The sequence below is a fragment of the Anas acuta genome, chromosome 3 (genome assembly GCF_963932015.1).
Source record: "Anas acuta chromosome 3, bAnaAcu1.1, whole genome shotgun sequence".
In the NCBI taxonomy this organism is placed as follows: Eukaryota; Metazoa; Chordata; class Aves; order Anseriformes; family Anatidae; genus Anas; species Anas acuta.
The window spans coordinates 18,573,157-18,599,840 of record NC_088981.1 but is presented as its reverse complement, the minus strand read 5'-3'; the positions used below and the strand labels follow the sequence as shown (position 1 = coordinate 18,599,840).

General features: G+C 42.2%; 2 long non-coding RNA genes across 4 annotated transcripts in view; both read right to left on the bottom strand.

The window, feature by feature from the left end:
* Window positions 1-26,684, bottom strand: part of LOC137853528 (uncharacterized) — a 174,785-nt gene that overhangs the window by 119,049 nt on the left and 29,052 nt on the right. The gene's annotated exons all lie outside the window — the stretch shown is intronic.
* On the bottom strand, window positions 11,060-12,279 carry LOC137852963 (uncharacterized). The gene is made up of 2 exons (XR_011094100.1): window positions 12,066-12,279; window positions 11,060-11,562 (listed from the first exon to the last, which is right to left on the bottom strand). It is a non-coding gene; the product is annotated as an uncharacterized lncRNA (long non-coding RNA).

The window sequence follows — 26,684 nt, the reverse complement described above, 5'->3', positions numbered from 1 at the left end:
CAGTTGGAAGGACAGCCTGACTTTATCAGGAGGATCAAGGAGAAGAAGAGATGGAATATGGGAAAGGTTGGAGGAAGATAAAAAGGAGGAATTTAACCATCAAGGTCAGCTAATTGGAAAGAAGTTTCTGTATTGGGGTGGCTGGAAGCAGTATTAATCCAAGCCAAAATTTTACCCTTTGAAACCTTGTGTATTCCTCATGTAAGGCTTTTTACATTGCCATAGAAAAGGGTCTATTTTGGTACTGAATCATTCTGGGGCAGGTTTTACTCTCCATATGTTTGCATAAATCTACAGAGGGCAATGGAGTTACACCACTGCATGTTGGTGTGAGATCAGAGGCAAGCTCGGTATCTCTCACCTTGTCTGACAGACTCTTTGACCCATTTCACTCTTTTTTTACTCTGTCAGCGTTCCAAGGTCAAAGACCGTGCCCAAATCTAAAGCAGATCATAACTCAGAGGCTGTATTTTAAAGACATAGGCTCCCTTTTTTTTTTTTTTTTTTAAATAATGCATGATTTAATATATATAATTTATTTCTTTGTGTTAGCCTTATTACTACATTCAAATGATCTTGACTTGGGCTAGGGGGCACACATGTTTCCGGAAGGAGGGATCCCATTTCCTTCACACTAGTTTCCGTGGCATCATCATCATCATCATCCGCTTGTTTCTGCCCTTGATCACATCCTCTGAAAAGCTGGCAGATGTGAAACCTGAGCTACTCATGGGCCTCCAAACATCCCATAGCAGTAGGTATCCAAAATGGTTCAGATCATCTCTAATTTCTCTGTGGATCATATGTCTCCTTCAGAAAAAGGGTGGGGAGCAGATGTGCAAAACAGAGAGACGGAGAGACTATGATAATCATATTTCTCCTTCACAGAAGGGAGGGGTGAGTGTGTGTACTGGGGTGGAGAGGGAGAAAGAGAGATTATATGCAGAAGAACTGCAGAAATTTAAAACACAGGTCAGATTGGATATGATAACTGTGTGCAAAAGTTTCCTAGTGAGAATATTTCCTTTTGGATGATTTAACAAATGTAATCTGGATCAAGTCTCCATTATGCAAGAAATATGTTAGGTTTCTTCTCTAGCTATGCACAAATGGCTGGGAAAAGCTGGATATAGTCCCATCCTATAAACCAGAATCAGAAATAAATTGAAAGATTTATAAATTGGAGGTGCAATTCTTCAGCTACATTGGTTTAAAGATGGTGAAATGAATGACTAAAGCATTCACTCACAGTGTTTTATGAAGCAGATCTAATGTGCAGGTTTTGTGACCTGCAGTGACTTTAACTTCTCAGTAAATCAAAAAGCTTAACAAATATTAAGATGGCAAAGATTACCTGTGTGTGCCAGATTTTATCTTTTATCCGTTATCATTTAGGAAATGAAAAGCTTGAGTCGGAAATCAGACAGCCAGTCACGTGAGTCTGGCGGTCTGGCAGCCCCACAAGACACGAACCTGCAGGAGACACAGAAACTACACATGCCCTGATTAGTTTTTAGTCCTTAAGAAATGGCTCTTTTTATTGTTATTATTATTAGCAACCAATGAGCTTTAGAATCAGAGCAATTCCTTTCGAAATTCCACTGCAGTGAAAATTCATTATCACGAGCTAGAAGAAGCAGCTGGGTGTACGGCTCAGCTCATGGCCAGGCTTAGGGGCAGCTCCGTGCATAGGGGAGATTTGGAGGTGTCAAGATCTGGGATACAGCAAACCAGACAGTGCAGAGGCCAAAGAATTCACTGTTTGCAGTCTTGGCCTACAGCAGCAGGAAACTTGTTGCCAGATGGGAACTTGGCTAAGCCACAGGTGAGCGATCCACAGAGCACAAGGAGATCAACCCCAGGTCGAGTGGAGCATGTCCTTGATTTCATCAGTCACATAAGATGCCTTGCAGTTCATTCCCAAGAGTGCAAGAGGTATCTGCTGTGGCAGAGGTGCTGGTTTCCCTGTCTATAGCCCTCTAAATACGTCAGGGGCCTTGAGGGTGAAACAAATGTCTATATTCTACCCCAGTTCCGAGCATTCTCCAAACTGAGGGCTGAGGGAGTCAACATTAGAATAGTATCTAGTGCCTAAGTGGAGGCAGACTTTTTCAAAGCATTTTTTAAACATTTGAGATTTATTAAACTAACAACAGGTCTGCTGGTAGGATAACAAGTGGAGAAGGCCACAGAATAAAGACCAAGTCACAATCAGAATTCAGGCCTTTCTAAGGTCAAGCCGCAAACCCAAAGGAACCTCATCAGCTTTATTAGCTTGCCACACACACATGAAATTTTTTGTCCTTTTCCTAGAAGAAATCAAGATAATCAATAATGATCAAATCCAGATTATCCCAAAGGTAACCAGAATAATCCCAAAGCAGATCTGTAACAAACACACCAACTACAGGTGACACCCCAGTCTCTGCGCTTACGTAACTCCTCTTTGCTTGAAGAAGGCCTTCCCTCCTCTCATCATTGCATTCCTTTGCCCAGCAACCTAACGCATCTGTGGCCATCCTTTCCTCTTCCATCTCACAGCTGTAACTGAATGCATGTTGAATGTATGTTGTAGTGCAAGGAGAAAGAGAACGGAAGGTGTTAGTTTCCTAAAATTGAAGTTCCTTTTTTTCTTCAAAATGAGCAATCCCAATTAAAAAATGGCAACAATTTTCTTCAATTCTGAGCCAACACTTGCTGTTTCACAGCAAGATATTGATTTAAAGCACAGAGAATAAGAAACCATTTCTCCTTAAGTAAAGTAAGTAATATAAGAGTAAAAAATATAAGAAAAACATTCAGTGTTGAAAAACAGAACTGGTTTTACACTGTTATTTCCAAAAAAACTGTCCCTCTGTCACAGTCTGAAAAGGGCCATCAGCCAGAAGCCAACAAAGTCAAGGTGCACCACTGCCATCACCTCTCCTTGGTGACCACAGGTCAGAAAAAAAGAAATATCACCAAGCAACCCTGCAGCTGGCGTAAGTCAGCTTCTTTCCAACAGCTTAAGCGGAACAATCAACCAACATTTGGCTGAAAGTGTAATGCAAAAATAATACTATGTCCAAAATAAATTACCAAGTAGTTTACAGGTAAATCAAGAGAGAGGCTTATATATTAACTAATAAAGGTGAGCAATTACCACCTACAAAACAGTTCGAGTGGGAAGAGAATCAAATTTTAAAGAAACAAGCAGTGGAACCACCTAAGTTATGTAGATGGTTGGTTTTGCTATAGGTCTGACTATGTATTTATCCTCCATTTCACCACATCCATGTTAAACCTACAATGGAAATTCAGCATTAACAACTAACACTTGTCCTGAAAGTCAGGCCACCTCCTGTGGAAAACATGCAAATGCAAGTCTCTGGGACTATGCAGAGACATACGTATTATACTATCCTTTCATTTTATATTGCATAATAGAAATATTTGATATAATTAATAATAATATATGTATGAAATCCATGCATCTGCCTTCTGTTTATAAACTTCTGGGTTTAACATTAAGGGAAGTCACGAGCTAATGTCCCTGTATTGCAGCGTGAACAGAACAAACTCTGTCAACGACTAGCGAAGGGCTAAAAGGTAACTGTACAATCTGCTCAGAGCAAGGGGTGCTGTGTACCACTTTTCTGCCAAAAGCAGATTGCGACTCAGCAAGTCAGTTTTCCACCCTGCACTCCCTGACTTTGGGAAGTTATTTTGCTGCTTCTCACGGCATGCAGTCACCCCTGCCACATGCCCAGCCTGACACCTCTGGCCAATGCAAGGGGTATGGGGATGAGGGCATCTTGCTTTCTATGTCCTACCCCCTCCTGTCTCACTCCTGGCTTGGCTGCTGTGGGCAAAACCCTTGCTCTTCCCACCAAGAGCATGGCATCTGCATCAAGCTAAGACAAAAGGCATTACAGAAACCCATCTTACTTCACTTGCCAGCTCTAAACTCCAAGGAAAGGTACTGATAATCAAAGGTTAAAATAAATAAAATAGAATAAAAAAAGAAACCAATACAGTACATGGTCTCACTATCGTTGCCTGCCCAACTTACTCCAAAGCCTAGGACTGCACTTAAAGGTACGCTTGTTATTAAGACACCAAAATTAGTCTACGAGCAGAGAAGGACAGAGTGAAATGCTCTGTTTTGCCAGGGGGTGGGACAGCATTCCCCAAAGAGGCACGATTGTTTGCATCAGTACACATACCAGAGCCCTTCTTTTCACAGCCTTGGTTTAAAGTCACCTGAGGAAGGCCACCACCGTATTGGTCTTTGCTCCCACCCATTACCAGATCAGTTTTAAATGGTGCTTTCTCACCCACTGCTGACCTTGTAGAGGCTCAGAAATGAAACACTAATGAGCAAAATCAGAAGCTGTGGCACAAAAGCAGAGAACCTGATGGAACAGAGGAAAAGAAGAAACTCTTAACAGCTACAAGTAGGAAGCTTCCATCTCCCATGTGGACAAGTCTGAGTAAAGAGCATGACATGTCCATGAAGACTTGCACGCAAAATACATGCAGCGGCACTGTGTTCTTGCTAGCTGCAGGGTGAGTCACTTTAATTATGAAAGTTCCTCTATTAAATGGGCTTTAATAACTAAATGCATTGCTATTTCTTCAGCTCTTATTACGATTTAATTTACCTATTCATTTTTCTGTTCTTTGAGTTCTTAATAAAATGAATAGCTGGCATCTCCCAGGCCTGCTCCCTTTTGTATTCTTGCCAATAGAATAACATCACAGCATTTTGCAGTAATGCTGTTTGGGCCGTTAGAGATAGAAAATGTCAAGTACCTTTTATATGCAATTTTAATATTTGTTTTACTCTCCATTGTTTCCGATATCCCCTGAGAACCTTGAAAATAACATTATTTCCTTAACAAGTTTGGCCTTTCTTCCTTCTACTTAGCAAATCGTTTTCTTGGGGCCTTATTACTTGCTGTTATAGAATAAAAGCAACTTCCACAAAATATTACTGCTCGTGTTTGCCTGGGCTAGTGAAAAGAAGCAAGAAATAAATAACTGTATACCCTGTTGTCTTCCTAATTCATGGATGCACTGTGAAGAACATTTAAAATCTTCCTAGATCCTGAGTTGTTTCCAGCTCAGTTATTTTTTTATTACACTTGAGAAAGTCCCTTAATACTTTGATTCTCCAGCTATAAAAATGTGCCTGTGATGATAATCCTATCCCAGTTCATTATTATTTAAAATTAGAGGAGTAATAGCATGTATTGGAAAGTCCTATGGAAACCTCTTCAAATTTTGAAAAAGGCTGGTCCCAGCAGATAAACTGGCACATGGGACCCCGGTGTGCAAGGTGGACACCAGGAGGTACTACAGAGACAAGTTTGATCAAGACCAGTTGATCAAGAAGATCAAGTTAAGTGGGCTCCTGAGCTTTCATTTTCTAGATTGCAGAGCTCAGTGCTTTTGCTTCATTTTCTATGTCATCTTTTTTGTTGTTGCCCTTTTCTTTTTTTCAAGAATAAGAAGATTTCCATTTGGAAATATTGTTGTAGTTACCAAATGCCTTTTAGTTTTTCAGCACCAGGGCTTGCATTCCTCGGAGTGGAACGCGACACGTTGAAGTCTGCAGTCAACATCCCTTAGTACATAGCTTGTGGGGTTTAAAATCTTCCCATGGAGCCGCGTGAGCTTAAAGCCTAAACATTGGGCCCATGGGATAGCACAGAGCTGTGTATCATGGGGACCTGGCTTCCAGAGCACCAGCCTTTCCCTTCCTTTTAAACCTATTTGCACAGCATTTAGGGGACTAGAATCCCCTGGATTCCCTCTTGCCTATTCCCTGCTTTGCCTTCCAGCCTGCTTAAAAAAAGAGAAGCTGTTTCCAGGCTTTCTCCTCTGCAATGTCAGTGACAAAATAGGCAAAGGTAGTTAAACACGGGAATTTACTTGCAGCAGCACATCTGCATGGATGCGCTCCTGGACAATATTTTTTTAGCACGCAGTAATTTTTAGGACTGGCGTATATTTAAGACCCGCACAGACTGGAAGCTCCCAGCAATTCCTTCGTTCAAGGTTGTGGCGAGGGGGGAGGGAGGAAGGAGGCCGAGCTGAAGTGTTTATGGGAGGTAACGCGTGTAATTGAATCGCACTGGAGTGCACACAAACTGCCCAGGACGCTACTTGCACAGGCGGAGGGACAACAAAGAACAGAACACCCTGTTCACATTTCAGGGGCCTTTATTGGCTTGCTTCAAATGCTGCTTTCTAAAGAAAGGACACGGGATAAGTAACTCATCCGACAGGCCAAAGGAGTCACAATGGCTACTTAATTATGAAACTCTTCTAGGCACTTATATATTAATTCATGGTCTAATGTGGTGTCAAGCTGAGGCGAATAAAGGTTAACATATTCTATTAGTCCCAATTGTCACAAGAATTTCATCGAACAATATGGTTCATTAAATGCTGAATCTAATAATTATGTTCACCATAATAGAAATTATTCATATGAACATGATCTGAATAGTTGTGATTTATTAATTTAGACATAAATTTAATTAGCAATTGATTTCAATTGAATCTCACTCTGAACAATAAGTTGTGTTGTAAGCCACGTACTGGAAACAGTATCCCAAAAGGAGTAAGAAACACTGAGGCAGGAAGCCTGGCGATATTCTCCATTCCTACTGCTCCTTCCCACTGTCTGAGAACAGCGCTCCTGTCAAGGACAGAATCCCGTTTCCACCCCCCCAAGAAAAGAAGGCAATACGCATCTCCCACCACATACCACTGGCTCAAGATCTCTCTTCAGGAGCACTGCTGAACAGAAGTTACAAGGGCCCTCTGAGGACAGAGCAGCATGAAGCAGCTCAACCACAGCGGATGGGAAGAGCTGCAAGAAGCCCATGTTGAGAAGCTGCAGCGTAACACATGGCCAGATAATGAGTCAAAACAAACTGCTGACTCTTAGCCGAAAAACACGAGCACCAAACCCAAGCTGCTGAGGTTCCCTGCCACTTCATCCCCGCTGCCACCAGCAGCACGTCCCATTCCCCCAGTTAAGCCCATGCATCCCACAGAGCTGTACCAAACCAGGGGCACCACCCGTGGCACCACCCCGTGTTGTCCCAGCCAGGCCACTGAAACCCGTCCTGACTCAGTCTTCCCCCTCCAAAAAACAGGGATAAAGCTGCAGTCTTGGCAGAGATCTGAGAACCTTAATTCACTAATGTCTATAAACCCCTCTGAGGTTCTTATTCGGAAGGCGTTGTAAAAATGCAAAGTATTATCACTGATTCAAACTGACCTTCCCCTTGAAATATCACCATTTGAGCTATAATTCCAAATCCTGACTCCAACCAAGTGCTACGCCGTGGGATTAACCACATTAATGCTTAAAGCTGTTGCTCTTTTTTTTCCCCCAGTGTTCACAAGCTAATGCTTGTAGGGGTCTAATCTTGGACAATTCCTTAATGATACAGATTTTCAGATGAAAATTACTGCTACATTTTCCTGACTTGAAACAGAATTTAGTCTTACACCATCCATAAATTTGGTGTATTCTTTAATTATAAATATAACATTTTCTGGATGCTCTTTCCTAATTTAAGTGTATATATCTGTTGTCTGCATACAAACTGTAAATCATTGTATTAAGAGTGATTACACACCCACTGACACAGAAAATGCATGATCGGGTTGTGAGACATAAGAGGTTTACCAGATTGAATGTGCCATGGCCACATATTCTGCAGAATTTATTACTATTTCTAATCAATCCTCCTTCCCTAAACCAAGATCGCTTAACCAGGGGACTCTTGCTATACTTCAGAAGGGCATTTCAAACTGGTGTATTTTTAAAATACAGCTAAATAGCTGTGCACGGGAACGTTGTCACATTTTAAAGCACAAGGTTATACATGTAGATGGATAGCTGTCTTTTCATAGGCCAAATCCAGCTTTACTTGCATGGGGGTAGGATCTGGTTTGAGTACATGTTGGCTGTTTTACACCAGGCAAAATACTCTAGTCCATGGGATGCAAGGTAAAAGTGGTGTCAACCCTACTTTTTCAGTGAATTGCTCTGCTGTAGGGCCCTGCCCAGGCACTGTCCCTGCCATGGTCTGTCAGGGTTCTCCAGCAAGGGGCCTTGAGCCTGTGGGATTTAACAACACTCCTCCTCCCTGACTGCAATGCCAGGCTGCTGTGGTTTCATTAGCTGCCTGAAAAGTGACACAGGGGGGATCATTATTATCATTATTATTAAAGGAATAAATAGTTGTGAATCTTGTTAACCCATGAATCTTGATAAAAAGCAGATTAGACACCTGTGGTAAAGGCATAATGCTGATTTTAGACGTGGTAAACTTGGATGAGGCAGAAAGGGCTCGACAGCCCCATCGTCGCAGGAGCTAGGATGCTATGACAGCAGTAGAATAATTAAAAGTGGTGCCATTACATTAATTCTAGCACCAAAAAGGTCACTCCTGGGGTATGGACAGGCCTGGCCTTGCTCCCTAGGATGGGCAGCCGTGCGGAGGGCAGGTCTGCATCCACCCCTACATCCTTGTGAGCCCATGGAGCGAGATGCTGTTGTGGCCACCAGCCTGTCTGGCTGCTGTGGATGGATAACTGACTGCTCCCAAGGGTGCGCAGGGACCCCTGCAGCACACAGCAGCACTGCAACACGCAGCTCTGCGCAAAGCCTTCCTACCTGAGGCGTGATTCAAAATTTAGGGCAAAAGAGGCAAACAGGCCCCTGCACCAAAAGCAGTAATCTCTGCAGCGCTCTGTGTTGTGCTTTGGGGCACACCATCGGGGTGCTGCAGAAATACCTCAGCAAGCAGAATTTTTTCTTATGAACCACGCTCTCTGCTTTTCACTCCCCAACTCAGCTTCCTGTTTCTAGAGTCCCAGAAACACAGCACTTCAAGGAATAGCCAAAGGATGAAGACATCTACATATTTTGTTGCAGAATCTCAGACTACAAAAGTCTGACAAAGGACAGACAGAGGATGAGTGAGATTAGCAGGCCAAGTAGGTCAGGACCAGTGTGTTTCTCAGGCCAGTACAACACAGCACATTGAGAAAGCTTCCAGAAGGCGTAAACAGAAATGGATGTTTGAGACAATGAATGCCCTAATTGGATGCCCATTCTCACAGCTTCCCTCAATTAAGGAGAATCATGGATAATTCTGCCAAGATATTGATGGACAATGTAAGCATTGGCTTGAAAACTTTTGCAATTTAATGAACCAAACCCTATCCAGTTGTGAATTACAAGTGATCCAAAAATAAGTCCAGCAGAAAACAGTGACAGTTAAGTCAAAAAGTTACGAAATGATCAATCATTGAATCTTAATAATTTCCTATCAGAAATACTACAATACAGAGCTTTTGATTTCATGTCTTGGCTTAATCAAGTTTTCTCAAATGTTGGAAGACCATTAATGTTCCAGAAGACAGAATAAGCAGCTGCATTATACCTTTAAATTTTAAAGAAAAGGAGAGCCAACATTTGCTCAAACTGCAAATCTCACTCTTAATCTCACTCTTGGAAGGACAGCGTGAGATTAATATGGAATCAACACAGGTTTTAGTCTCTGCATCAGTCAGCTTGGTGTCCTGCTATGCCATTACAATGTGGGATTGTATGTATGTAATATGGGATTGTATTGTATGTAATGTAAAAATACATTACATCGTATTTTATCAACAGCTTTGAGGCCTGGTTTACTTACTGCCCAGGCTGTTAATTTGGAGGTGTTTCTGTCACAGCTGCACTGCAACAGATGGAGAAAGCTCTAGAGTGGTCCTGTGCTTTTGGAGTCACCCAAGGACACCAATCTTGCAGGCGGAAGGCTCCAGAAACTCCTCTTACACCTTATCTCCCCTTCATAGAATCACAGAACCATTAGGGTTGGAAAAGTCCTCCAAGACCATCTGGTCCAACTATCTCCTACCACCAATGTCACCCACTAAACCATGTCCCCAAGCACCACGCCCAACCTTTCCTTGAACACCCCTGGGGACAGTGACTCCACCACCTCCCTAGGCAACCCGTCCCAACTCCTGACTGCTCTCTCTAAGAAATGTCTCCTCATTTCCAACCTACACCTCCCTCCCCTGGTGCAACTTGAGGCCATTCCCTCTAGTCCTATTGCTGGTTATGTGTGAGAAGAGGCTGACCCCCAGCTCCCCACACCTTCCTTTCAGCTAGCTGTAGAGAGCAATAAGGTCTCCCCTGAGCCTCCTCTTCTCCAAACTAAAAAGTCCTTCTAATGACATCACTATAAAATCAGCCCAGGCTTTGGCTTTGCCTACAAATCCCATCTTCTTGCAGCAGGAAATGGCAAGGGCAATGTGAGCACAATACCAGGGTTTGGTGCAACTAATTTATTTAGCACCAAGACAGAGACAACTCAGGAGCAGTGTAGACATAGGCCATATGTCTGGTGCAAAAACTTCAATGTGCTATAGTTATCTAGGGCATTTGTATTGTGCATGGGCTATCAGCAGAATCAGGAGTACATAGGGAGATGTTCCTCCACTGGCATTATTCAATATTTCATATTCTAAGACCAAATTAGAAGGAAAAATACTTGAAGTACAAATAGTCATCTTCAGAGAAACTCAAATATGTGGTAAGAGGGAGAAGAAATTAGAGAGCTTCCAGAGTGAAAAAAAAAAAAAAAATGACAGCACACACTCAAAAATCTGCTGCTCTGATTTCATTGCAGACCAGGTGGTATTTGGCTGTTCCCAGTGCAGAGTGGTTTTATGCTAGTTGAGAGCAGTCAAACCCCTTGCTTCATAAAAGAAATGGGAAGATTGGCTCAGCAGCCTCATTTAAACTTGCCCTCAAATGTTTGCAGATCGACCTTGGGAAAAAGGATGTATAAACACATGACCTTGTATAATAATCCCATTCCTCTGGCTTCTCTGCATAAAAACACAGGCTCACACAGATTTAACAGCATCATATTAAAAACATTTTTGCAAAGATCCTTTCGAGTCTACAGCAGCTTTTGACTTCTGAAACTTGGTGCTCAGCACATCACTGCGAGGTCAAAATGGCAAGAAGTGGAACAGAGGGTTTGGGTTTTCCAAATGGCAATAGTAACACTCCAACACCTGATACTCTTGCTTGCACTGTTGCTTTGTCTGATGTGTGCATAGGAGCATTTAAAAAATACTAGAAAGTCATGACTGGCCTGGCTCCTGGGAAACCCGACAAATCAGCAATGATAGGATTACAGATTGCTAACAGCAGCACTGGGAGATGCATTTTACTGACTACACCAGGGTGATCAGACCCATATGGTTAGAAGAACTGACCAGGAACATGAAAAGAGGGCACAATCAGCAACCTTGGGAGCCTTCACTTAAACGAGAACATCCAGAGAGCATTAATTAGTGAGAAAACTAAAGGGCAATGGGAAAGGGAGTCTTCAAGGTGGGGCATCAGCTCAGTGCCCCAGTGGGCCTGGCCAGCAGCACAGCAGTCAGAACAAATCGCAGAAGACAAAGCTGAAGGACTCCCCGGGAACCACAGCTCAGGCAGCTGGTACAAGGTCTAGGTCCATCTTTGCCCTGGGTGATGGAAAAAAGGAGATAACGCACTGAGAGCACCAGTGCTGTAGCAGGCACAGGCTGCATAGCCTGTAAACAAAGAGGAGGACAAAACAAGATAAGCTGCCTGACAGAAGATGCCATGAGGTATTCAAAAAAAAAAAAAAAAAAAAAGGCAGGAGGGGGGTTGTACCTTTGGTGACATTTGCCTTGGTGCAAGAATAGTCTTTTGAAATGAGGACTGTATAATTAACATTTGAAGTAGCTACATACATAGGACAGAACTGAACACCATCAAGAATTTTAAACTGTAACAACCATGCGGCTATCAGGCTTTATGATTTTAAAAACTTGAGAGTGCTCAGAAACCAAATCACTTCAGGTAGTCATTTCACCCACATTTTCTTCCATTTGCCAGCACACTCAGGTGCTCATGAATTGGGAGGAGTAGTGTAGAATCATAGAAACATCTAATCTGGAAAAGACCTTCAAGACCATCAAGTCCAATCATCGACCTGACTTACCTAGTCCCACCACTTCACCATGTCCACACACCTTTCAAACACCTCCAGGGATGGAGACACCATTCCTTCCCCAAGCAACCCACTCCAATGCTTGGCCAACTTCTCTGTGGAGAAATTCGTCTAGTATCCAACCTAAACCTGCCCTGGCACAACTTGAGGCAGTCACCTTGCATTTTATCACCTGCCACCTGAGAAATGAGACTGACACCCTCCTTTCAGGTGGTTGTAGGGAGTGATGAGGTCTCTCCTCAGCCTGCTCTTCAGATTATGCAGCCCCTGTTCCTCAGCTGTTCCTCATAACTCTCTTTTCCTAGGCCCCTCACCACCTTCATTGCTTTTCTCTGCAGGTGTTTGAGCAACTCAATGCCCTTTCTGTAATGAGGGGCCCAAAACCAAACACAGTACTTGAGGTGCAGTCTCACCAGTGCTGCATACAAGGAGACAATCACTTCCCTCGTCCTGTTGGCCAGGACTGGGATTGCAGTGGCAATGTGTTGCAGATTTAGCTAATAGTTGGTGCAAAATACTTCTTCCTGTATACAGTATATTTAGTTGGCCTACCAACTTCCCATACCCCATTGAAAATATTGCATAAGGGTCTCTGAAGGTAGATGGTGTCATTATTGTCCCAGATTTGATGATGTCCAATGCCACAAGACCAAATTCAGTCAAGCTCTTAAGCATATGCTTAAACTAAGTACATGAATAGCCCCTTGAGCCAAAGACTCTGAAATTACTAATAGGTTCCAAGATGTGCTTAAAGACTTCAGGTGGAAGGCCTTTAAGATGGCTATGTAATGATATCTGAAGAAAATCTTAATGCAAAATCACAAATATACATCAAAATACTCCAATTTATTAATATAAAATGCATGCAAGCATAATGTGCAAGTATTTGTGTGCATACTTACATCAAGTCATCACTGTGATTCTTTCTTTTTTTTTTTTAATAGGGAAAAATACTCCAGTAAACGTTTCCAGAAAATAAAAATGGTTACAGATAACAAAGGATATATTCATGTTTTTAATTCAAAGGAATACTCTCTATTCTTCCCTTGCCTAGCTCTGACACAAAGTGTCCTTATCGTATGATCATAGAAATGTTCTTGCTACTCGGCATTGCTTAAATTGCTAGTGTATGTTTGTTTGTTTGTTTAAGTCTCTTACAAATTTTACAAGGCTGCACACACTTAGCAGGGCTCCATTTTCACATGTGTCTCTCTTCCATAAAAGCTGCTCACTTATTTTAAATATAACTACATGCCAAGAGAAAATGATTACAAAGAGCGCTGTCATTAGTTTTGTACCATCAGGACAGTGTTTATATGAGTTTATACTACAGAGGTACTCATATTTGAATAACACATGCACATTGTCCTCAGACAAGGAAAAAATGTCCAACCAACCATATAAGCCAAGGCACAAAATTTAATTAGGAAGATAAGAGTTGCTTTTTTAATTTTTTTAGGTTCCAGAAAAAGATAATTTTAGGCATAAAATTAGCATCTTCTAATAATCTTAGACAAAAATGATTTTGTTTTGCTTTGGTTTGTAAATTAGCTCATGATTAAAGTATCTCTCTAGTTGAGCTTCATTGTCTTTTTGTGCCTATTTTCTGAATGCAACCCTGACCTGAATACTCTTGTAGCTCAAGTACAAGATTTGAGAGCATGAGAGGAACAATTACTATAAAGTGAAGTACTTACAGTTTTACTGCAAAATCAATGAACTTTCAAGTTATTTTTATCATATTTTGCAGCTGTTCTGTTTGCTTTGAATGATGTTTATCACATCAAAAACTGTAGTACTTTTAAAGGATGCTTTCTCTGGAAACTTCCTCCACCTTTATTTCCTTGCATCACCTGGTGCTATAAATGCCCCTTCCCAAAGACATTTTTATCCCGTGATTCTCCCATGCCTCAGAAACGATCTCAACACTTGGGTCAGTGACTTTGCTTGGTCCCTGCCCTGTTCTCTCTCACTGTTCCTTCAATGAGGAAAAGTTCCAGGTTCCCAGGTGCTTGGCTTAACTCACCGTTTTGCGGCAGTTCAAGTTATCTGTCACTGTTCAAGGCTACCTCTCTGACACTTTTACTGCCTGAAGGAACGGTCCCACGTGATGTAGGTGTGCGGGAGCTCAGGCTGCCCCCATCAGCAGCTCACAGTGAGAAGCAGAAAGGTGGCACTCTCCCATGGCTCCCGATCCATGAGGTCATCTGTGGATATTACAGGTAAATACTACACCAACCTCAGTGCTACAGGGTTAGAAACACCAGGCAGTATTTACCATATTTACCTGCTGCTCCTTCTCAGCAGCTGTGGGTTCTGCTGGATACTAACGAGCTAACTCCACAAATCTTCCTTCCTGGGCAGGGCTCCACTAGCAGTCCCTTGGACTGCTGCACAACTGGTGTAATTATTGTGGTACTCCGCTCTATCAGCCACTACACACACACTTACTAAGCGGATGGCCTCTTACTTCAGATAATTTACAGTCCAGGTTACAACCAGATGCAACAGGGGCAATGTAAACGCATGGGGAAGAGCAAAACAGAGAGAGAATGAGGCGACAATAAAAGGCAAACAAACAAAATAAACCCCAGATATATATCAACTGGCATGGTCTTGTAGGCATTGCAGCGGGAGAGAGCTTATTCATGACGCTATACCCAGCAGCACTGTATAATAAAATTATATTTCGTACATTTACCAGTACATAAAATTAATGCAGCTGTGTAATTCCTATTATAATTCCTTGTATAATTCATATCACTCCTATCTCCTTTCTGTTTAAATCAATAGAAATTTAATTTTACTTAAATGCTTACTGATCACCAGTAAAACATTTGCTTTTTTTTTTTTTTTAAACCTGATTATTTGTTTTATCAGAACTAATACAAAGATGTACTCATGCTGTTTCACAGTGCAAGTAACTGGCAGTCACACCTACTTTTAAAACACATTCACTGACCTTCCAGACAATATCCTTGGATACTTCTGACCAAAACATAGATTACAGAAGTTTTACAGTGCACTGTCCTGCTATGCAAAGATCACTTAGAACAGGAGTAAAGGAGCCTTGGTGTTGCTGTACTATGGAATCTGACCACACATGCTAAATGAGGTAAAAAATCAGTTTAACAATTGACAAACATAGACAAAAATATAAGTCTGTTACTGTTAATAAGTGGGCTTACATCTATGGTGCAAGTGGTTTCAGCTAGGAAACAAAGATTTTTGAATCCCTGGAATGCAGATGTCACTCTTCCAAGTGCAAAAAAAAGTCACAATTAAAAGCTGTTTCAAATTGTACTGCTATTCCTACGAACATCTTAATGCAAATAGAAAAAGTATGTGTATTTTGGTACAAAAGCATCACAAAACAAAAATAAATACATATTTAAATGTTAGCCTTGTTTAAATTTAGGATTTGTTAAATTTCAGAATTGTATTCCACGCTCTTTTTTTTATGTTATACTAATCTATTAGTATTTACTGTAATCTGTCAATATTTATAGTGCATACATATATACACATGCTGGTGTTTTTGTACTTTACAGTTAAAAGGCTGAGAGAGCTGCTACTTAATCCTCCTGGAACACAATTTTCTTTTCTCCAGTTTGAGTGCCTTAAAGCTGTTTGGCACTAAAGCAGGTCAGCTCTTTAATAGTTCTCTTTAAAAAGTTTTGTTCTTTCAGATACTGTGTATGTCACAAAACAAAATAAAAAATGGAAATACATAATGATGAACGAAATTTTGCTTCTGACAATAATTGTACATGAAAATATTGTGTAAATCAGACATTGGTAGGACTTGATAAACTTCATAGCTGTTCACATTAATGGTGTTACCACTTATTTTCATCTCCTCCATACCATCTGAATCCCTATTATTTCCCATTTTGAATCCAAAAGCCATCATTAAACTGGAGCACATCTTACAGCACAATATGCAATATTTTCCAGTGACAGAGAAACCACTTCAGCCCTTAAGTTGTTCCAACAGTTAATTATCCTCCTTGATAAAAATGTGCCTTATATCTAGTCTAAATTAGTCAAGCTTCACCTTCCAGCTCTGGACTGATGTATCTTCCACCAATGTTACTGCTTGTATTTTCCCCCTGTAGATATTTTTATCACACTTTAACCTTCTCTTTGATGAACAATATGTATTAAGAGCCTTGACCCTCACATTCCAAAAGAGGTTTCCATTCAGGTAATTGTTTCTGTCTCTCTTCCCTGAACTCCAACCTTTTTAACTTCATGTTGAAGCGTGGCCCCTCAGAGTGGACACGGTAGCAGCTGCTCCCTGTAAAGCCTTTCCCTCTCTCCAAGTCCAGGGATTTGTTCCTCTGGCCACAGTCAGCTGCTTGTTCACCCGTAATCTACAATTTCTTTGCCAGGGCTTCAGCACATTCCCAGCATCTTGTAACATGATTTCAGCTGCTAGAAGAGACAGGTAGAAAGAAACAGAAAGAAAGTTGGAAAGAACCACAAGTCTGTGTGCTTGGTTTGATTCTGCTGCCACCTGGAATTCAGCTGTGCATAGGTGCACCTTGGAAGCAGCTTTCTACAGCTTTGAGGCTTATTTCATTTGTACCACTATTGTAACAACGGAGCCACTACAGACCTGCAAATACCAAAATCTGAACAGATACAGCATCTCCTTAGGTAGGCCAGCACCTTAATTGATCCTCACAACCTATTTTAGACAAAGTGTACAAAAAGACAAGCAAAATCTGCAAGAAAGCATTAGGTACAGATAGTGTGTGGGTGCTCTTATGAGAGCACTGAGTATGGGAAAACCTGTCATCTAGCAAAACCTCCAGAGGGAAGTGCTTATGAGAGCTAGTTGCAGCTCAAAAGCTTTAACGAATATTAAGGGGGAAAATGACAATGAAAACAGTTCCCTCTGCAACATTACCTACTCTCAGCAGAGCTAATACCCTCTGTAGTTTTGCAGATAAGTAAATAATAAAATAAATAAAGTCCAAGAGCAAGTAAAGAGCCCTCAGGGTCTGGGCCAGAAATCCATACTGCAACAGCATTAGTAGTGACTATAAGTCACTCTACAGAAGCTTTTACAAAGCAGGAAGGTATTCAAGTTGCTTACAGTTTTTAATGGATTGTTTGTCTTTTCTCAGAAATAACTTGCAGGGATGAAAGCAAGCCCTGCCAAAGCTGCTTCCACAGGTCTCGCTGACTGGCTGCTCTGAGCACAGTCCCCACAGACTCTCATTAGCTCTCTCGTAAACTCAAAGCCTTCGCGTGGTGCCAGGGGATGCTGCAACACAATCTTCTGGAGGGTTTTTAAAAATCTGCATTCCTTCCAAACCATTCCTGTGTACTGAAGAATCAGTGAGTCTTTCTTACATAAATGCCCTTGTATAGATCAATGCTGTCATTCACGAACTTTCAGATATCTTTAAGTTCCTCAAAATGATCAAACTGCCTTATAAAGCTTTTGCACTTGACATACTTGAAGCTGAAGTAATGTATTTGATGACATTTTATTTAGATGATAAATTCTGCGGTGTTGTATGGCATCTTTATTAAAGCATAACATGTAGGCCTGAACTATTCTGGGTCACTCCACGTATAAAGGAGTGGGGTCTCCTTTACTCTGTGTGGAGAAAATGGTGGTGGACTATGAGGGGGGGTGTTTGAGACATTAGGGAAGACAGAATCTAGGTAATTAATAAATTTGTAATGTGTGTATTGCCTTAAGAGCAGGTTACAAATTTTCCTTGTTCGCTGGCATTTACAGTCCATCCAAAGGACAACACTTCTGAAAGTACAAAGTTTAACATGGTAATAAAAAACATCTTAAAAGCCCAAAGCCCTGGGCTTCACTGCTTAAAAAAGTGGCAGCTTGACAGACCTGGAGACTGACAGCAGCCGTGTCAGCTTTCCTCACACTTCTCTGCCAAAGCACCTCAACCTTGACCTGAGGAGAAAACCACGGAGGGTTTGAGCAGGATTTCATGCCCATTCACTCTGGCATCTCTGCTGAGATTGCCAACAAGGGGGCCAATTAGTGCCTGCTTCAGAGGATTGTTTTTTTTGCATTGTGTGGAAATGACACCTGTCCACTGAAACCGGGACGAGACCCACCGGTTCCCTGGATGCCGGTGGCGGCACAGCCACTGCACAGGTTGCCACTCTCGGTTGTTCCACTTGCACCAGGCACACCGTGACTCTGGGTTATTGCCCAAGCGGGACCTAACGCATTTTCGTTTCCCAGTGAGTAGTCCTTTGTATTTGGAGATAGCATCCTGCTGTTGAAAATTGAGCTTAAAAAGTGATTCTTAATATGCAAGGTCCTGGGGTCTCACTGAAGATCAAAAGGCTGGTTTTGCTGTGCAACCAAGTAAAATCTCATCAAGAAATGGCACTAGGGCAGAAGAAGATGAAAAGAGAAAGCTCAGCCCTTTTTATTAAACAGAAAAAAAAAAAAAAACATTTTCCTACTGGGCTCTTCATATCCTATTTACTCCCAGGTTTCCAAGACCTAACTGGCAAACTCTTTGGGTGTTTCTTCGCCCTTCAGTACAACAGCAGCTGCCTTATCTGCTTGAGGAAGAGAAAGCATTACAGGAAGGCTTCCCCCTTGCCAGGGGGTAGGCTGGCCTTGAGCATGCTGGTACAAAACCTGTGAGGTTGTATCATAAAGCAATCAGTTGTTCTGGTAGCCAAGAGGGGAGTAGTTGCTACTGTAATATGTATAGACATAGGTCTCTTGAACTTAGACACTATAAAAGTCATCACACTTTAATTAATGACCTAGTGGTGCAGTTTGAATAGGAGCCCATTTGTAGTGTAGGCTGTTGAAATATTACTTAATGGAACGGGTAACTTCATTACTAATTAAAATAATGTTCTAAAAATATTTGTCGTAAATTCCAGTTCATTCAACTCATTTTGTCAGACAAAAAAATCTAAGAGCCATTCTCTTTGAAATCAGACATCACCCTTCAGTTCACCTGTCACCAAGTCAGGCTTGCTAACCTCTCTAAGGATGTCATCTGACTAGAGTTTTCTATCGCTCTTTGTCACTCCAGGTGCACTTCTTGACAATTTTTTCAGATCCCTGTCCAGAGTCTCCTCCAGAAATCTAGAAGGACCATGAAGATTGCATCAAGGACTTGATTAAACAACAGATAACATGCGTACCCAGCACACTAACCTCATTTGCAAGCTCTCGCAGTAAATGATTGACAGATGATGCCCTAAGCAAAACTGCTGTTTATAAAGTCCTTTTCAGTCCAGCTACATTAGTCTCTCCACATAGCAGAAGTCAGTACGCTGCTATCAAAACCAAGTCTGTGACTGATAATATTGAACTCTTCATTACCCCAAGTGTTGCTGCAAGTAATACCACGGGTTTGGACACCACCGTTCAATAAGGGCTCATTATTCTAAATATTCAGCTTATGTCATGATGAGAACAAACAGCTTTGCAGCCAAGGTGAAAGGGGTGAATTGCAAATAGGCCAAGGTTATGATAGAGACAGTGCCCTATTTTTATGACGTGACCTTGTAGCCTGGCACTGGAACACAAGTTCAGTGGAACACACCGGATCCTGTGTATTCAAATAAAACTGGGTGGTTGTTAGCAACTCTTTAAAAAAAAAAAATCTAAATCATGGAAGGAAGCGTTGTCAAACAATGCATAGGTGGGTTATTCTGTTGCTTCAGTCTGATATTTCTAACACTTTTAATAAGGTTCAAATCTTAGCAAAGATTTTTTTCAATCCTGTAATAGTTTCTTGAATTAGATAAGACACCACAGATAAATTGTGTCTGGTACTACAGTTCATGTGACTCATAAGAATAGAGATTTGTCCTGGCCTCCTCTCCTAAATTCACTTTCCCTCCACTCCAGAGGTGGCTGCATGTGGTACGGGCTGTTCAGAGCTGGCTACGCACCAAAATCTCTCAGCAAGTGAGCTGCTAATCTCTCCCTGGGAACAGCACCCAGATTGCTCTGCCTAAAGTCACAACACACCCTTCTGCATCCCTTGCCCACTTGGTATTTCAGCCTAATTAACCAAGAGTTTCTAATGTTTAAAATAATAAAAGAAATAAATGACTTCCCATCGTTGAGTACATTGATTCACATCACCTGGGCAGTTGCCCTGCCAGCTCTTTTGCAAGACAAATAGTGAAAGACTTTTATTTGACCATGTTCCTTATTGCACTTGTGTGCTGTGGGGGTCTCACTAATGAAGAACAACCATTGGATCTGCTCATGGTTTGTTCCCTGAGAATTCAGGGCCAATAAGGATGCTCAGTCATCTAAGCTGGTCTACACAATAGTCCATATTTACAAAATGTGCTGCAATCCTGCAGAACACAGCAGAGATGATGGACTCCATGAATATACACACCATACCCCGTCCCTTTCAGATTTTGCCCTTAACATTAATTACCTTTCAAGAGAGCCCATTTACACCTGCCCTACACATTTCTAGGGCCCCTCTCACCTCAGCATCTGAAAAGCTCACAACTTTATGGATCATGTACCATCCCAAGAAAGTAGAAAAGTTCTATTAAGATGCACAAAGAGTTAAGTGTAGAGCCCAAGACAACACCAAAACACTGTGGTCAAACAGGGAACTGAACCATACCATCAAGTTTGAGGAGCCCTAAGGAACAGGTCAGACATACCTGAAATACTAATGGCCAATGGGGAACAGAGATAATACAGAACTCAGTGCCAGAAAAGAAGATGAGCCTCTGCCTTGCCTTGCTAAGAAACAATTATAAAAGCCAGACCATTCCTCATTCATTCATAGGATAATAATAATAATAATAATAATAATAATAATAATAATAATAATAATAATAATAATACCCTGAAGTCAGGAAAGAATGAAGAGAGAAAAAAAAAAAATTAAGGAATGGTAAATTCTTGAACGAGACCGCAATAAAGATCCTCTAATACCGAGACAGTGTGGAAGGGCTCAATCCTTTTCTAGGAGGAAGTCCCACTGATAGCAGAAATATTTCTTAGAAAATAAAACTGAAATTTTAACTGCTTAGAAAACTTTTCTAAAAATCTCAGAGCTCCTTCCTCCTTAAGAAGGAAGGAATGTGTTGCTGAGCTTTTTTCAGTAAATTTTTTAAGAATTAATTCCCTAGAATATTTTCCTATTTCGTCAAACATTCTGCCCTTACAAAACTGCAATAAAGTTTCTTTAATAGCGAGGTCATCTTTTATAGTGTGCACTGTTGGAATAGTACTGCCTTCATCATTTACAGGTTGCCTTGCACATGGTTCGCTAAGTCAAGCCAGTTGTGTGAACTGTCATTCTGGTCTGAAATCAGGCTCATTTTCCTTTAGCTTTTAGATTACTTCAAACAAGCACATGACAAACAGAAGTGGCTTCTGGAAGATCCATGTGGTTTAGGCAAGAGCTGGGATTGGTTTCATTAATCTGTTCTATGTCTACATAAATCTGAATGAAGAGAGTTGCTGAAATGCACCAACAAGCTGTGGTTAAATCATCAGCAAGGGTTTAAAAGATGTCATTGTCCCCTCTTCTCCCCAGCTGACTCCCCCCACCAAAGTTACTGATCTCACATGAAGCACCAGAACAAGCTGCTGAAATTCAGTGTGGTACCTCTGGTGGAAGCCCATGTGGCAGATGACAGATGGATATATGCTTCAGGTGAATTATGAGGCAGGTCAGGGGCTGAAGAATGAGAGCTGTAACTTTTTAACCAAGTGCAATTTAATCAACCCCAGCTCAGTCAGAACCCAAAGTCAGCAGCCATTTAAAAATAATTAACTGTTTTTATTTAGCCTGGAGAACACAGAACTACCAGCCAAGTGCAGAGCCTTGAATCGCAAGACTTTTCTTGCAATATATCCTCTAAGTCAGAGGGGAACTAAAGCAGGAGAGGAGTGTTCCCATCAGGTTCTCAGCATAAACCATGCCCTCAAGAGCTGTTTTCCCCCACCCGATTAGCACAGCTTTTGAAGTCTTTCATAACCGCTAGCATGCTTTGACAGCCTTACATTACCCTGTTCTGGGTACTCTGGTCTGACGGACAACATGAAAAGACACGGCATGTCCTCTCCTGAAACGTCACCTCCTCACTCATGTACCAAGTTTACTTCACCTTCTGCACAGAGAGTGCAAGGTAGAGCATTTAGAGCATTTGCTCAGCAATAACATGGACCATTCCTGCAGTTCAAGGCACCTGAAACATTTCCCTTAATCAGTTTTCCCACTGAATTAGTGCCAATTAGTGCACGTATGTATGAAAAGGAGAGCCCTATTCAGCAGCAATGTCCCTAAAATGACTCAGAAAAAAATGTTATTGGTCCAGCAGTGTGGTTTTGTCACCTACGGTGTCATCATTCTCAATTTGCTCTTTGGCCTTTCCATACAACTGGCCCATGCAAGGCCAGCATATAACCCTGATGTCACTGGCAGAGGCTTAGCACAGCCCTGCAGCAACAAACTGAGCAAGTCTTGGACTGCACTTGCTGACACCATCAGCTGGGACAGTGCAGTGATTCCCGCCCTAGGACACCTGCCTGCCCCTCACCCCAGGATTATCCAGTCTGCGACTGGGAATAATAACCTCAGAGCAGAGAAGGAGCAGCCCTTGAACTGCTGCGATTTACAGGGCAATATACAAAAGAAAAACAGAGCCAATGTCAGTTTACTGTAATATGCCGGGCTATAAATGGTAACAGTTCAAGAGCTGCTGGGCCATCCCTGCTCTGGAGCCAGCAGTCTCGAGAGAAGGAAGTGTAGCGGAGGGCGGGTGGCTGGGAGCAGTGACACTTCAGCCATTCCAGCTTAATCTGAAGCCCTAAGTGAGTCAACACCTCCGCTGAAGTGCTGTGTCTGCCCAAAGATTGCACAGCCTTTCCCCCAAAGAGGTCACCAGAGAGAAGGTGAAGATAAAACACGCAGAGTGCGGGCATGCGAAATAACAGCCTCACAATCCTTATTCATGCGAGCCGTACCCTGAAGAGCAGAACGCCACTTGAGTGAGGACAGCATGCCTAAGTAAGAGAGCCTGAGTTATTTAAGGCCCTGCGCTCGTTTTGATAAACAGGTAAACACTCAGGCAGCTGACAGAGCTGTGTTACTACACAGCACTGCCTAAAGCCTTGCCTCAGTTTTGCAATCAATAAAATGGGGATGCTATTTCGGAGATGCAGCTGAGAATCCCTCGATGGTATTTGGTGAAGGATTTGGAGAAGCTAGGTGCCATTCAGCTGCACAATGCTATTTAATAACACAATGAGCAAGCAGCAAAAAATACGAGACCTAGCAAAATTACCAGGACTGTTTCTCTGCAAAGGCAACACAGTCTGTGGCAAATTTGTCTGTGGCAACAGACAGCCAGGGTCGGCAGAACAGGCAAACAAGGGTAGCACAGCCATGGCTACGCCAGATCTCCAGAAAGCCAGACCAGTGGTTTCTGTCTCCAGGAGGAATTATGTCAGTGCCCAGGGCATTTGCTGCTGTGGAGGAGAGGAAAAGGCTTCCCCCAGGAGCAGCCTCTGTTCCTCCCAACCCCGCAGCACGGAGCCCTGTGGCTGCAACCTCCCTGCCTCCCTCAGCATGGCCTCTCCTGGCTGCTCGCACCATGGGCATCAGCATTCAGCGTGCCCTGCGCTGCTGAGAAACCTCCAGCCCAGCCTGCGTGTAGTCATTGCCTATGTGACCAACGGGGACAGCATGACACCCATCAGCCACCCATGAAAGCAACCAGCGATTCACCTGACAAAGAGCTCCTACCTTGGGTAAGCCGTAGAGGACCAGGTTCACAGATCACCCTAAGCAGTCAGCATTTATGTGGTATGAGAAATGGGCACGAGAAGAATTTGCAGTTTAGGGCCTCTGTCCAGCAATCCATGCTGGCAGCCCTGTAAAAGGGTTTGGCCATAGCACAGTGAGCGATAACAGTAAACAATGGGAGAGAAGAGAGTGAGGGTCATAACTGCAAGACCATCTGGTTGCTTCCATTTGCTGTGTACACATCTCGCTGGTCCTGCAGCTAGACAGACAGAGAGGGCTGCTGGAGTAGCGAGTTACTAACGAATAGTTGTACTTGTGCCCTCTGTACCAATATTGACATCAGTAGTTGTGGCAGCGCTTGAGACACTGGTTTCTGAGGAAGGCCAAGGTGTGAACATTTCTGACTGGAAATACATCACTATGCAGAATAATTCGGTTCGTGTGACAGTTCTAAGAATTTTTAAGCGTTATTTCGTGGCGGGTGTTTTTCCTCATCCTCTAACCTTTTCTTTAAGAGTTCTTAATTCCTTTGCTGGGGTCATTAGCACCTGGATGGTCAAGCCCGTAACCAGTATTCTAGGTACTTTGACAAAAGAATAAATTACAATAAAATGAAGAATTAGTGTGCAGTCTTTGGTAGGACACACAAAGGAAACTAGATTATTTGCAATTCATCAATATAGATCTATATTGACTATATTTATATTTATAGTCAATATAGACTAATTTGCAATTATTATTGACAATATAGTCAATAGAGATCAATATTAGATTTATCTTTAATGAATCCCCACTGAGCTTCCAAATCAACAAAAAGAAAACAGATTAGGCAGATGCATCTTGCTCTGTGCTCTATCTGCAACCAGATGTGGGCTTTACTAAACCACATGTGGGAGTGAAAACAGAGCCAAGGGCCCTTCTCGGAGAATCACCTGCCACTTGACCATATGGTTTCAACCTTGGAGTCAGGTAGCAAGGGCATTCCAGCCTTCTGCAGTCTGCGAGCTGACCGAGTGGGAGACGTGCTCAGGGATGCCGTGAACTACCCAGGATGGGCAGAACGAGGGGTGGAAGTAGGGAATGGCACCTCTCGCTGCTGAAGAGGAAATCTTAGATTTAAGCATCTCCTCACTTAAGCTAGTGCAGTTTGGCAATAACCCCATAAAGGTCGTGAGCATAAAGCAGCAGGAAGCATAGATTCAAGCCTGGGGTTTGCGTTGAACTTCCTCTATCTGAATTCTAACAAGGCTGCTCCTCAGCTTATGTACCCAGAAAACTTTTACTGAACTGGAAAAAGAAGGGGAAACTTTGAGCTGCTCAGGAGATAAATCCCACTTTCCACACCACTATGTTATCCGACAGGAGGACGTAAAACAGACTGCCAGGGGGCTCGAGGGGCTTTCTTTCCTGCCGCTCATTTTTCATCACCAATCCTGAACAGACCCCAAAACTCAGACTAATTAAAGACAAATAATTAAGCACATTCAGACTGGGAAGGTTGGCAGACTCCCACTGTATTGTGAGACCACCTTGGCACTTAAATGGTTAGGGACTATATCCCACAACATCATGCTCATCTCATTGTGGTAGAGAGCTCTTGAGAATGTTATTAGCTGGGTGTTCGCCTTGCCGTTTTTCCACATGAGGCAGATGGGTAATTACGAAGCTAATAGTCTGATTGAGAGAAATCAGATGCAGTGGTTTGCCCAATTAGATGATACATTAGCTTCCTTCTTTGTAAGCAGCTAATGTGTGAAGCAAAGTGGTATTTTTGAGGGTCAGAATCCTTAAACAAGTGCCGAGTTGCAGATTATTGTGTCTCTCTTTTTTTTTCTAATGGAGGAAAAGTGCTAAGTCTTCATTACTAAAAGCATAGAAAATGCAAATCAGGCTCTGAAACAAAAGAGTGAAGGGACAGGCGAGAATATTTGGTGTCCAATGTGTCAACCTACAACATCAATTACATTGAAATGCAATGCATGGGAGCCTAATCAAGGATAGTATAATTGTAATAATTGCATGCTTTTGTTGGAGAGCTGTTGCCATTGTTATTGTCAACCATTTGTTTTTCTCTATTGTTTAAGGGGAGAGTATTTAAAAAATATATATGTGTGCATATATAACTGTGTACAAATGACTGAAGAACATGATAGGTAGAAGGTTGTGTTACTGCACACAGGATGCATCAAGTCTTTTACATCCCTGTTCTTCAGAAGGTGGAAAACCAAAAGGCTGAACTCTGTGAAGGCAGGTAATGCCCAAAACTGAGGAATGGATGTTGACTTACAATCTGTGCCAAACAATGAGAGTTACTGTTCCTTCTGCTGACGCATCCCCTGGTCCAGGGAGGTGAAGTACTCCCAGTGACTGGCAAGTCACAAAGTGAGCCAGTAGTAAATCATCTAAACAATCCCCAAGATACCTCCAGTCTGCCTTCCTATTCAGGAAAAAAGGGAAGAGATAAAAATAAACAGTTTCTGTCTTGTTATATTTCCTCCAGAGCTGCAATCTGTTTCTGCCAATTGAAAGGATTTTTAAAAATCTACAATCTTGATGTAAACGTTCAAGATGAGTGAACACAAAGGGGAATACTGCATGGAAAAAAGAACTGACAGCATGAGTTTACTCAAGATCTTATTAAGGGAGAAAAAGGGAATAAGAGCCTCCTGTAAATAGAGCAGTGATATTTTTTGTATCCTGAAGGTGGGCTGGAAATCCTTCTTATGGCAAAGTGCTCACCATTCACATCAAATGAGAGGTTTATTTTCTCGCATCAGTTGGGCTTGCCAATAGGTTGAAATGGAGGCACAATAGAAACGGGCTAAAACATTTAACATAGCTGTTAAATCTC